Here is an 11,217-nt window from a genome sequence, read left to right as displayed (position 1 = left end):
AGACGGTTGGGAGACCGTCTTACGCTTGAGTCGCCTCTTGGAACTTCCCACTCCAAGAGGGATTTGCACATTAATGACTTGAATTACGAAGGGACTCGTGTGGTTGAGGCACAATGTCTAGCAAGGGATCCGAGTCGCTTTCGGGACCGGTACCACGGACGTGTTCCGAGTACCTATTTGTGAGGTGTGGTCTCGTGGATGTGTCCCTGACACCGGTGGTTGTGGGTACGTCTAGGCGTCTCCCGGTACTGGCTTGGTGATTGTATAATAGTGTCTTATTCATATCATTGACATGTTGCACATTGTATATATTGTGTGTCGTGTCTTAGGTTTATTTATTGAAACTTACGTGTTCGGGTTGTGTGTAAATTGTCACCTATTTCCGGGGTGGTCTGTGTCGATCCATATGATATTTCCGATTATATGGGGAGCAGTCATTTACAGGTTGATTTGATGTCACGTGAGAGACGGAACGAGCTATGGACTTGGAGTCGAGTGTCACTTCATTAGAAGAGTATAATAGTCATGAGTTGCATTATTTTTTTTATTTATTCATTCATGGTTATGTAATTCACTGAACACTTTATTTATATTAATTGTTTCTAAATTGCAACTCCAATTCACCGCATCGAAAACCGAGATGGTAACATCCTCTAATTACCTTGACCGGGTAATAAGGGGGTGTTACAGAAGATATGTCACTATCCGAGCACCAACAAGACAAAGCAAAGGGAAATCGAATAAGAGGAAACAAGACCCAGCCATTTAGAAGGGTGTCCCTGGGGACTCGGTTGATGTTATGTACTTGAATTTTTATGATACATATGTAGCTTTAAAGATTCTTGTGTTTTTTAGTATAAGAACCATCTCATTCATCCTTAGTGCTAAATTATATAAACAATTAAGCGCTTGTTATTGACTAAATCAACATTCTTGTCTCGAATTCTTCATATTTAGCACATATCAGTGTATGTAGCTACGACCTTCAGGATACTCACAAAGCATTGTGCTTGTTTCCATACAAATAGGTTCATGACGAAAAAGCAATAGTAACACCCATAACTCAAATATAAATAATACATGCATCATGCATGTTAGATTAATCCAAGACAATATCTACAACAAAGCGTCTTGCTTGTAACGGACAATATCCGTCACAAGCTGAAGACCTCTCACAATAAAGAAAGTGGGTTGGCAAGTGGGAGGGAAAATGGAACACCCATACATATTGCTACTTGCATCTTGTGAGAGTGGCACTATCCGTCTTCAGCTTGTGACGGATAGTGCCCGTCTTCAATGAGATTTTGTGTATCTACAATAGAATAACAGAATTTATTCTTCGTTTCATCAGTTTATATTTAAACAATGCAGGCGTTGACTAATTTACATCGACGTTAGTGTAGTGTGTCTCAACGACGTCTTTAGCTTGTGACGAATAGTGCCCATCTTCAATGAGATTTTGTGTATCTACAATAGAATAACAGAATTTATTCTTCGTTTCATCAGTTTATATTTATACAATGCGGGCGTTGACTAATTTACATCGACGTTAGTGTAGTGTGTCTCAACGACGATTTTGTGATATGATGAAATAAAGAAAATCAAAGAACTGAAAAAATAATGAGAAAAGGAATCTGGAAAGAAAGAAAAGAAAAACGTGGTGTACAAGAACAGTAATGAAAACACAAGCACGATCCGGAATCCAGTTCAGGAGAAACTAAAGAGTACAGAATACACAAATAACTCGATTGTACCCGATTATCAATAAGGCATCAAGTGATGATCAAATGCTGCCTATCTCCAGCCTACGGTCGTTGGTACACATACTTGGTTCTCGGACCTACAATGAGGCCTTTTCCTCCATTCACTTCAAGGTCATGCCTGCATGAACCGAAGACTCGTCATCAAAAGCAATCTAGTCTAGTTATTTTGAATCTTTTATTGTTACCAAACTGTGGGCTAAAATCTAGACCTCTCCGAGACACCGGGTAAATGACAGTAGTTTAAAAGCATCACCACAAATTGTGGACCCGTATTGAAAAATTTGAGTTGAGAATTGCATTAACTAGTTGTTGCCTCATATATGAGGCAACAAGACATTTTAGTGAAATTTCATTTTATTCCCTCGTTTTTTTCAAAACCAAAGAATAGGAAGTCTTTAGCAAAATTAGCAGATTTTATGAAAAACGTTGCTTTATCTTTGGGGTAATATGCCACAGCCTCCTCCATTGGGAAGAGGAGGACTTATCCTGGGTACAACTACAAGGTTTTCATAAATACTCGTATTGGGTTTTGTGGTCTAGCTAACGGAGCTTAACTAGCTACGGAGTAAATTCTAAGTTAAAAGCTGACAAGGATATGCTATGCCTCTATTCATTTCAATTCAGTACATTTTCAGTATGGGAATTTCAATGTAATTCACTACCGAGTATTTTTTAATCTCCTAAAACTTTGGTCCAAATGCAAATGCAATTAAAGTGAATGAAAGAAGTAATTCAAAATGTAAGTTACTCAACTGGAATACAAAATCGGGGATGGTCAACTGCTCACGAGGAACATATCTGAACAATTGTAGCAGCGGATCGGCATAGACCACTTTCTTCCATACCTAAACAAAAATAGCTACAGTTACTCTCTTCATGGAAAAACGGAAGTCATTATTATGAAGATAAAAAGACCCAATATCAGTCAATAAAGACGGTGGCCACATACCACATTATCCACAAACAACTGTAACGCAAAAATAGCTGGTTTTAATCCAAATTTTGGATGAAGAACATATATTGCCTATCAAAGAAATCAAATCATCGGTTATTACAAAATACTTTTTCTTTGGTCTGATAAGAGTACAACATATGGCTGATGAATCCCATAGACAACTTACATGAAGATTACGTTGGTGTTTCCGACCAAGTATTTGCTGTAATCTCTTCATCCATCCCAAGTCTGGTTGACTGTACGCAAAAATACACGACTTATAAAAAGATAAAAGATAGATTATATACAGAAAATTGTTCATAATACGGTGTTTTCAACATGCAGGTCAATCAGAAATTCATAACATATCATGAAACAGATCTAATGTCATACATCAAAAGTCTAGTGAAAGTGGCTCGTGTTATTCTTAACGCTTTTAAAAGTTGTAGGCGTCTCAACTCTCAACAAAAGCAATCTCGAACATCTCATGCATCATGCCTCAAACAAGAAGTTGCGATGGGAACTAGCTAAACAAACTAAAAAAAACAGCAGGAAACAACAGACAGCTATATGTTGTACGAACAACATGCATGAAACACGGCATACTAAGAGTACAATGAGAAAGCATGTACATCACCACATGATCCAAACAAATTTAACTGGGCAAAGTGGTAAACTCCAGGTTACTAATTATTCAACATTTAACGAGAAGCAAACATAGCGTGTGAGAACAGAAAGAACCCTGACTAAATAAAGGCTATTATCCTCACCAACATTTCGTTATATCGGACTGTTCCCCTAATCTGAAATAGACGAGCACTTGGGTAAAATATCCAGCTTGCGGAAGAAAGAGCTATAAGACAACTAACAGCGATTCCAAATATCAACTAAATGAGCTTAAAGTTGGATGCAAAAAAGCACTATAGCACAGAAGTATAAATATAGTACCTCCACCCCACAACCATCACCACTGTCGCCACCACCACATCATTTTCCCCACCGATTGCTACCACCCACCTCCAACTCAATCACCGTCAAACGTCACCCATGCTCATGACGCCACGACCCATCTCCTCCATCACCACTGACCCTACGACCCACTTTCACCACCAGCCCCACGACCTACCTACTTCTTGAGGAACTTTATGCGTCATGTCAGCGGTGTCAGATCTGGGTGGGTGGTGGGCACAGTTGTGGAGTGTTGGGATGGAGAGGTAGATGCATTGGTGGGGGGTGCAGTTGAGTGTCGTATGAGGATTTTTAGATTGGTTGTAGGTGGGACTGAGGTGGTCGTGGTGGATGGTGGTGAGAGGTGCGGAGTTGATGGTGCGGTGATTTAGAGGTGGAAGGTGGGAGTTGCAGTGATCTGAGAGTTGGGTGGGGAATGTGGTGGAGGATGTTGGGCCTTAGTGTTAAGGGTATTATCGTAAGTTCATGAGTATGGCCACCACTTTTCACGCTTTCTAAATTACTGTGTCAAAATAAAATGTATACTTCCAAATGGAACAGAGGAAGTAGTTGACAACACTATGAACAAAAGCAATAGCTTCTCACAGACAAATTTCAAGCATCAATATGTACTTACGGCTGTAATGATGCAGCAGAATGGAAGTAGACAGTACTGTATGGCTTTTGAATTATAGGCTCAAACTCCTGAAATATAAGAAACCAGGAGGTCACATTAGTTTAAAATAGTTTCATCATCTCATCAAAGTTCCAAGTTAAAACATACAATATTAGTAACAAACTGCGTTCATTTTACCTTTACAACATACAGAATAAAACGCTCAAGATCAAGACATCGCAGCAAGAAATGTGCGCCGACCACAACCATCACAGGACGGCCTTCACTATCAACACCACCACGATATCTACAAGGAGAAAGGAGATAAAATTGAAGAAATATATTTTTATAATAAAATAAAATAAATCATTAAAGCACTGACGAAGCAAAAAATTCTGTTGAACTAACGTTACTGGAATACCCCAAAAAGCACCACAACTTTAGCGCACAAAGAAGCAACAAAAACAACTCTAACCCAAATATAATCCAGACACACCAAAAGATAGCTAACATTGCACATCTCCATAACAACTTCTCTTCTTTGGTTGTACCAAGAGTCCTAGACCTCGAAATCAATAAATGAAAGAAATACAAGTATATGATAATTTGGCAAGCACACATGCATTGTATCATAGTATAAAAGGAATCTAATTCTGTTCAAGATGTAGCCTCATCAACAACATTACCAAAATGCATCAAAGGCTACCAAGTCCCGCTACTAAGAACATAGGGGGTCGAATGTATGCTGTTTTATGACTTTTATCCCCATGTTGAATTCACAAAGAGACTACTTATTGATGCCGCAGAATGAAAATCAAGGATTGCATTCTTTCACATCCTTTCAATGTGTCATCAAAACATAAATGGTAAAACCGATATAAGCACAAAAAGTTTAAACAGTCGCAAAATATTTTTTCTTCAGTATTGAGACAAGAAGACGTATAACAAACATTCCTGAGTATAAGTTTAAGCGCGGCAAATTAATTATTTACAGATACGACATACATTCTGAGGAAATAGGGAGTCCGTAAGGCTTACACAATCTTCATTTCTGCAATCTCAGAAAGATTAGTTGAATTTGCTTTCGCAAGGTATCTGGAATGAAGAGAGTACTCTTCAGCAGCAGATAATGGAGGACTGCCAATATGGCCAAATCCAAGCACTTTCGCAAAATTAAAACCACGTTGAGCTTCTGCAGCCTTTTCCCATTGCTCCTTACGTCTCTGGTCTGGATCTTTAAGTAATGACATGAAAGAAGGGTCCAAATAGGCTTCTAAGTGCGCAGAATTCCTGTTTCAGTAGCAGAAAATAGACAATAACACAAATTTAGCAGCCACGACCACCACTAATCAACCATATACTCTCTCTCATCTACACCAAAGGTTACATTGACTTTTTGGCACTATTCATGGTTGTAGAGAATCTTTGATATTATTTGTAATATATAAGAGAAAATATAGTCATGTGAGATCTTGTTTGATTTCTTGTCATGAATGCTATAAGAATATAAATTTTTTATAATTTTTAATAATGTGTAACTGAAGATATTCACGTTGCAAAACACGTCCCCACAAATGTGATGAAGTCAATGTAACCTTTGGTGTGGATAGAAGAGAGTACATCGAACAGCCAAAGGAGGAGTGACAAACAAAATGTTTTCATATTGACACATGAAATATAATGAAGATGACAGCGCCTCTTGCAAAATAACAGCAGTGCAATGCTGAAGCCTATGTTTTAAATGGCCTGAATTGTTTATTATGTGAACATATGGCTCTTAACCATAAACAGTAGATACTCATATTTATCAAAAACTCTATACAATTGCATCTCTTGGGTGAACGATTGAAGAACAGATTTGCAGATCACAATTAGCTTAGGCAGTAGTCATGGAGTAGTACTCATGACATAGGTCCAAACCAGTCAGCATTAAAAACTGTCTTGTGGCTCCCTTTACACCAGAAAAAAACAAAGAGAATCAAATGAGTAAATCTTGTCCTTTAGTGACATACGAGTAAATGCCAAGAAAAAGAGGTGTAATTTGTAAGACATCAAAGCTACAGGGGTGACCTGTACAAGGAGAAAAATCACACAATCTAGTATGACAACACCACTAAATTGACCCAAGGAGTTGCCAATCCTCTATTGGTTGAATTTACAGAATAAGAGTATAACACTCTCTATCGACTAGGATGCAGGAGTTTTACAACAATGCAAAGCTTCCTTGATATAGAAATCAACTCGTGCCACCACAATATTAAGAGCTATGTAATCCTCAAGAAAAGGCCAGATAGTTAATGCGGCAAATGCTTCTGAATGAGTACAGCGTTGATATCGCAAAAGTTCGCCAGAAATTTGGAGTAAAGGCATATAGTGGATAGTCGCATCAACCAGAAGGCAAGAAAAAGGTCCAAAGTATATCCTTGTTAGGCATGCCATTTACATCTTTCAAATAAATATCAATTGTGTATATGAGTCACTGGTAGAAGAAATGTTGACATGTTTGTGCAACAGTTTTTTTGTATGTTTGTATCAAATAAACTATGGAAGAAAGATGAATCTGATTAGGAATTAATACATGAATTGTACCTAATATGTAAATCAAGACAAACTCACATTCTGACCAACCCAACATCACTAAGAGGGAGGTCATCTGAAACTTGTGAAGGTTTTGGTACATTCTTTCTTGCATTAGGAAGTGGTTGTATTCTAATTTTACGTTCATCAATAGTTGTTTCACCATTCTCATCCCCAACGTCAGCAGGAAGCTTCAATGTGGCAATCTGCTCTTCATGTTTATCACGAGGAAAGTACAGAGGAAGTAATCTACGGATCATTAAGAGCAGATGTAGACGAGATCATTAAGAGCAGATGTAGATGATTCCACATGATGTTAACACATAAGCAAGCTTTTCACTCATTTGCATGTCACTGCGTATATATCTCCGTAGCACATAACTGTAACTTACCTTTTATATATCTCCGTATCTGTTGATGTAGTAGTGCAGAACACAATGGCTGTTATTTTATCTTTCTGCTTCTCAAGAAACCGTCTTACTGTCCCTGTCCAAAATAGTAACCGTAAAACTTAGTCGCATCCTTTTGCCCCAATACTCCCACAAACATTTATTTCTGCCACAAAAAAATCTAGTACTTCCAAGGGAATGACAGGTTGATGTACAAATTTTGTTCAGCTTAGCTAAACTATCCATTAACTTATCTGGTCATTTCAAAGGAATAAATGAAGGCTTACATTATTCCAACTAAAAGCTTAATAAGTAGACTAGAATGTATCTTACTAATAGCCACATGTGCTGCTGGTTCACGAGGACAGTTTTTTGATTCTGAATATATACATCCCATTGCTATGCTGCATAGCACATACAGATTCCTGTTTAAATTTATACAATAAAATAACCAGTACCACGAGGTCAAATAAAGCCACAAAAAAACATGGTGCTTCAAACCTCTGAAGCTCACTCTATGAGCAGCTCAAGGCACGATCGGTAGCAATGGCTAAGGGCATTCTCTGCTGCTGTATGATACTTGACTGCATACTTAGGGCCAACTGTATGAATAACCTTCCTATGTATAAACTATAAACAGAGTCTAATAAGTCAACAAGTCAAGGAAAACAAAAAAGTGTCTTCATCCTGATCGGTAGCAAAATACTTGCAAATAACCACCGTGATGGCGTGATGTGAAGCTTGCAAATGTCAAAATTCGTGGATCACATGGCTTGAGGACTACATAAAATTCACCCTAATTCTCTCCTAATTTTTTCTCTCCCTTCGTTCACTTTTATCTAAAATGAAATGGTTATGCAGCCTATTGACTACTCAGTCAAACAAACAGGATTAAAAAAAAAAAAAGTGACTTAAATCTGTACAGTACATGAAAACAAGGGTGAACAAAATCCTATTTCATCTAGTAACAAGAGTACAATATCATTGCAGCTCATTTGATTAAATAGAAATAACCTATCCCCTGCAGTAAAGGACTCAAGCAACTATTTGCAGATGTCCCAAAACACGCACACCAAAAACTATAGCATACAACAGTTTCAAGCTTAATGGATGTAGACTAACCTATTTTTCCAATGTTAAACATAAAGGAGAACGACTTATGGCCACTCGTAGCATAATGACGTACATACCTTACGGGAAGGTCATAAGCACTTGTTATCTTTGCCACTCCAGTTCTGCAACCACCCTGAAAAGAAACGTTGTTGTCTAAATACTCAACTTCTTCATTATCTTAACATACCAATATACGATCACTAGACCAATATGGTTGGCAGTGAGCCACCTGGTGGAGAATTCTTTCATAGAGGAGAACTATAAGAATGGTAGAACCCTAGAGCAAAGGAGTTCGATCGCCAAATTAAATTGTCGTTATCAATTATACTTCCTCCCTTCAAATCCAACCACCTCAAAGTTCAAAATTCCTCTCACAAAAAGTGGGACCGGGGTGTTTGGATTTGAATGGATGGAGTAGCTTGTTGTCATAAACATAGAAGCTAAAGCACGGTTACCGTATTCCCTCAAATTCCAGCGAACCGCAAATCGATTCCTACGTATTTCATATTTGTATTTACGACATATTATGATTTTTGTTTTAAAATATATGTACTACATTGTAAAAAAATTGTGTATTATGTATCGTGTATGGATATTACGCGTTCGTATAAGAGCGTACTACGAATTATGCAACCATGAGCTAAAGCAATGATAAAGAAGGTTTTTCATAAGTTACTTAAAATGACCATGGCAAACACAAGATTATGCATTTTTCTGTTTATAACGGCTACACAGTCCTCACACCGGGGAATGCATTACATTACAAATAGATATTGGTGGTAAACTTAAAAATATTAGTCGAAAAAGTGAGTATATCCTAAAACTTTTACCTTCCAAGCATTCACAATGGTTGTTTTCTAAGTAAATTGGTTTTTAGTAAGATGATCCTCAGAAGGAAGTCCCCATTAATGGCCATTCCTAATGTTCCAGCATGTTTCTTCCCACAAAAGTTGCTTTTTTATTTTCCCTTTTGAAAAAATTTCTGAGGTTTTCTATTGGTTAGCGTAGTTTTTTTAAGGAAAATTAGTTTCAAAATTGATGATGAGGAATACCATCAAATGGTAGGAGTTGCAGTGAAGCTCCTACCATTGTGAAACCCTAACCGGGGAACTTACGAGGTATCAATATTTAAGAATGATAGAGTATTCAATCTATGTTGGAAAGTGATAAGCCTACCAATGTAGAACATTCTTCAGCCAGACCAGGCCCGGCAGCAGCATGTAATCCAGGACTGCTATGAGCTTCATCCAAACTCTGCAACGGAATTCTTAGATAAAGCAGTTGACAAAGGAAAGCTTGCTTATATGCACAATTATTTACAAGCGAATCTACAAAAAATCTGTGACCCCTCCACAAAGTCAAGCAAGGATCTTTAGTAAATAAGCATTGTCACCTATACATGATATATAATCACGTGAAAAACTAATATGAGGGATTAATACTTTAATAGTTACCTCATTGGTGGAGTTGACAACAGCATCCACTTCAATGTTCCAAGGGTGTCCTCTCCACAAATAAACCCTCAAATTGATTTCGTGATCCACAGGGAATCTGGACATAATTCCATTATTTGCAGTCTCTGATGTAGGAGCAGATGCAAGAGGGTTTGGAAAGTGACGAGACGGGTGAATAGAGTCTTGACTCTCAGGATCCAAAGACCAGCGTTGCTCAGCATCGCTTCATCGAGGAACTTGATCCAATGTCACAACAGAATCTACATTATCAGTGGGTGACCCACCTCTGGTGGGTTCTGTCGGCATTGGCCGATACATCGATTAAGCTAACACATCCTGGAGGGCAGAAAACTAATAAGCAAATAGCTCACTAGTTTCCAACCTACTCCCTTCCTCTGTCCCGGTCATTTGTTGTCCTTTTTCATTTTTGGGTGTCTCAATGAATTGTTGTCCTTTCTATTTTAAGAATGAACTTAAGGAGCAATTTGATCCGCTTGTCATTTAGTCATTGACCCATTCCTATTTCCTTGATCTTTGTATCAAAACCAAATGACAACAATTGACGAGACGGAGGGAGTAAAATATAATTCAGATAAAATGTTCATCAGAATTGCATAGATTAAACTTGGAGTTCGCGCCTTGACTGTCAACAGCAATTCTAAGGCAAGATATTCATAGTATATGAACCCAATAAAGATAAACAAAAATTTGAGATAAAAATCAAAACCCAATTCGATATAGACTCATCTAATCATTCAAGAACAACAAAATACAATGAAAAAATTTTATAAAAAAAAATTTAAAAAAAAATACCGAGAGGTAGAAGGATAAGGAAGAGGTAGAATTGAATGAAAGAGAGGAGTTTGGATGAATTAGCTTTGCAAGTTCGTAACTTGACATATGATTTAACAACCCTTTCCTTTAATTTGTTTGTTTGTTGGACTTTATTTATTGTGAAAGGTTTGATTTGGGTCCAGGGTCACCTAAGATGAATTTTGGCTCTCTGAGGTCAGCACAAATTGTTGTATAGGGCGGTCTTATAACATAAGACGAGCCCAACAAGTAAAAGCCCAAAAAAAACATATTTTTGATAAAAATTAATAAATCTGTAAATACAAACCATATTATGATATACGGTATACGGAATATTCTTGATATACGGAGTATTCTTGATAACTGTCATCTTCCCCAAGAAGAAAACCTCCACTAATTCATCAACTGCTCAACTCCAAACATTAAACTCGTCCTCTTCTCATCCATTAAAACAAATCATCACTTTCATAGCAATTTTCTGGGTTCATGTCTGCATCTTCATTGTCTCTTTATCTATCACAACAATGTCGACAAAGAAGAGATTAATCATTCAAGGTTTGTTTTATATACATCGTTTCTTCTATTTTCAACATGCATGAGGTTTATTTGG

General features: G+C 37.5%; 1 pseudogene; it reads right to left on the bottom strand.

The window, feature by feature from the left end:
• Positions 1–1,621: 1,621 nt before the first annotated feature.
• LOC141627493 (uncharacterized) lies at positions 1,622–10,708 on the bottom strand (annotated as a pseudogene).
• Positions 10,709–11,217: the final 509 nt, after the last annotated feature.

The sequence above is a fragment of the Silene latifolia genome, chromosome Y (assembly GCF_048544455.1).
Source record: "Silene latifolia isolate original U9 population chromosome Y, ASM4854445v1, whole genome shotgun sequence".
In the NCBI taxonomy this organism is placed as follows: domain Eukaryota; kingdom Viridiplantae; phylum Streptophyta; class Magnoliopsida; order Caryophyllales; family Caryophyllaceae; genus Silene; species Silene latifolia.
This window is presented reverse-complemented; position numbering and strand designations above follow the sequence as displayed.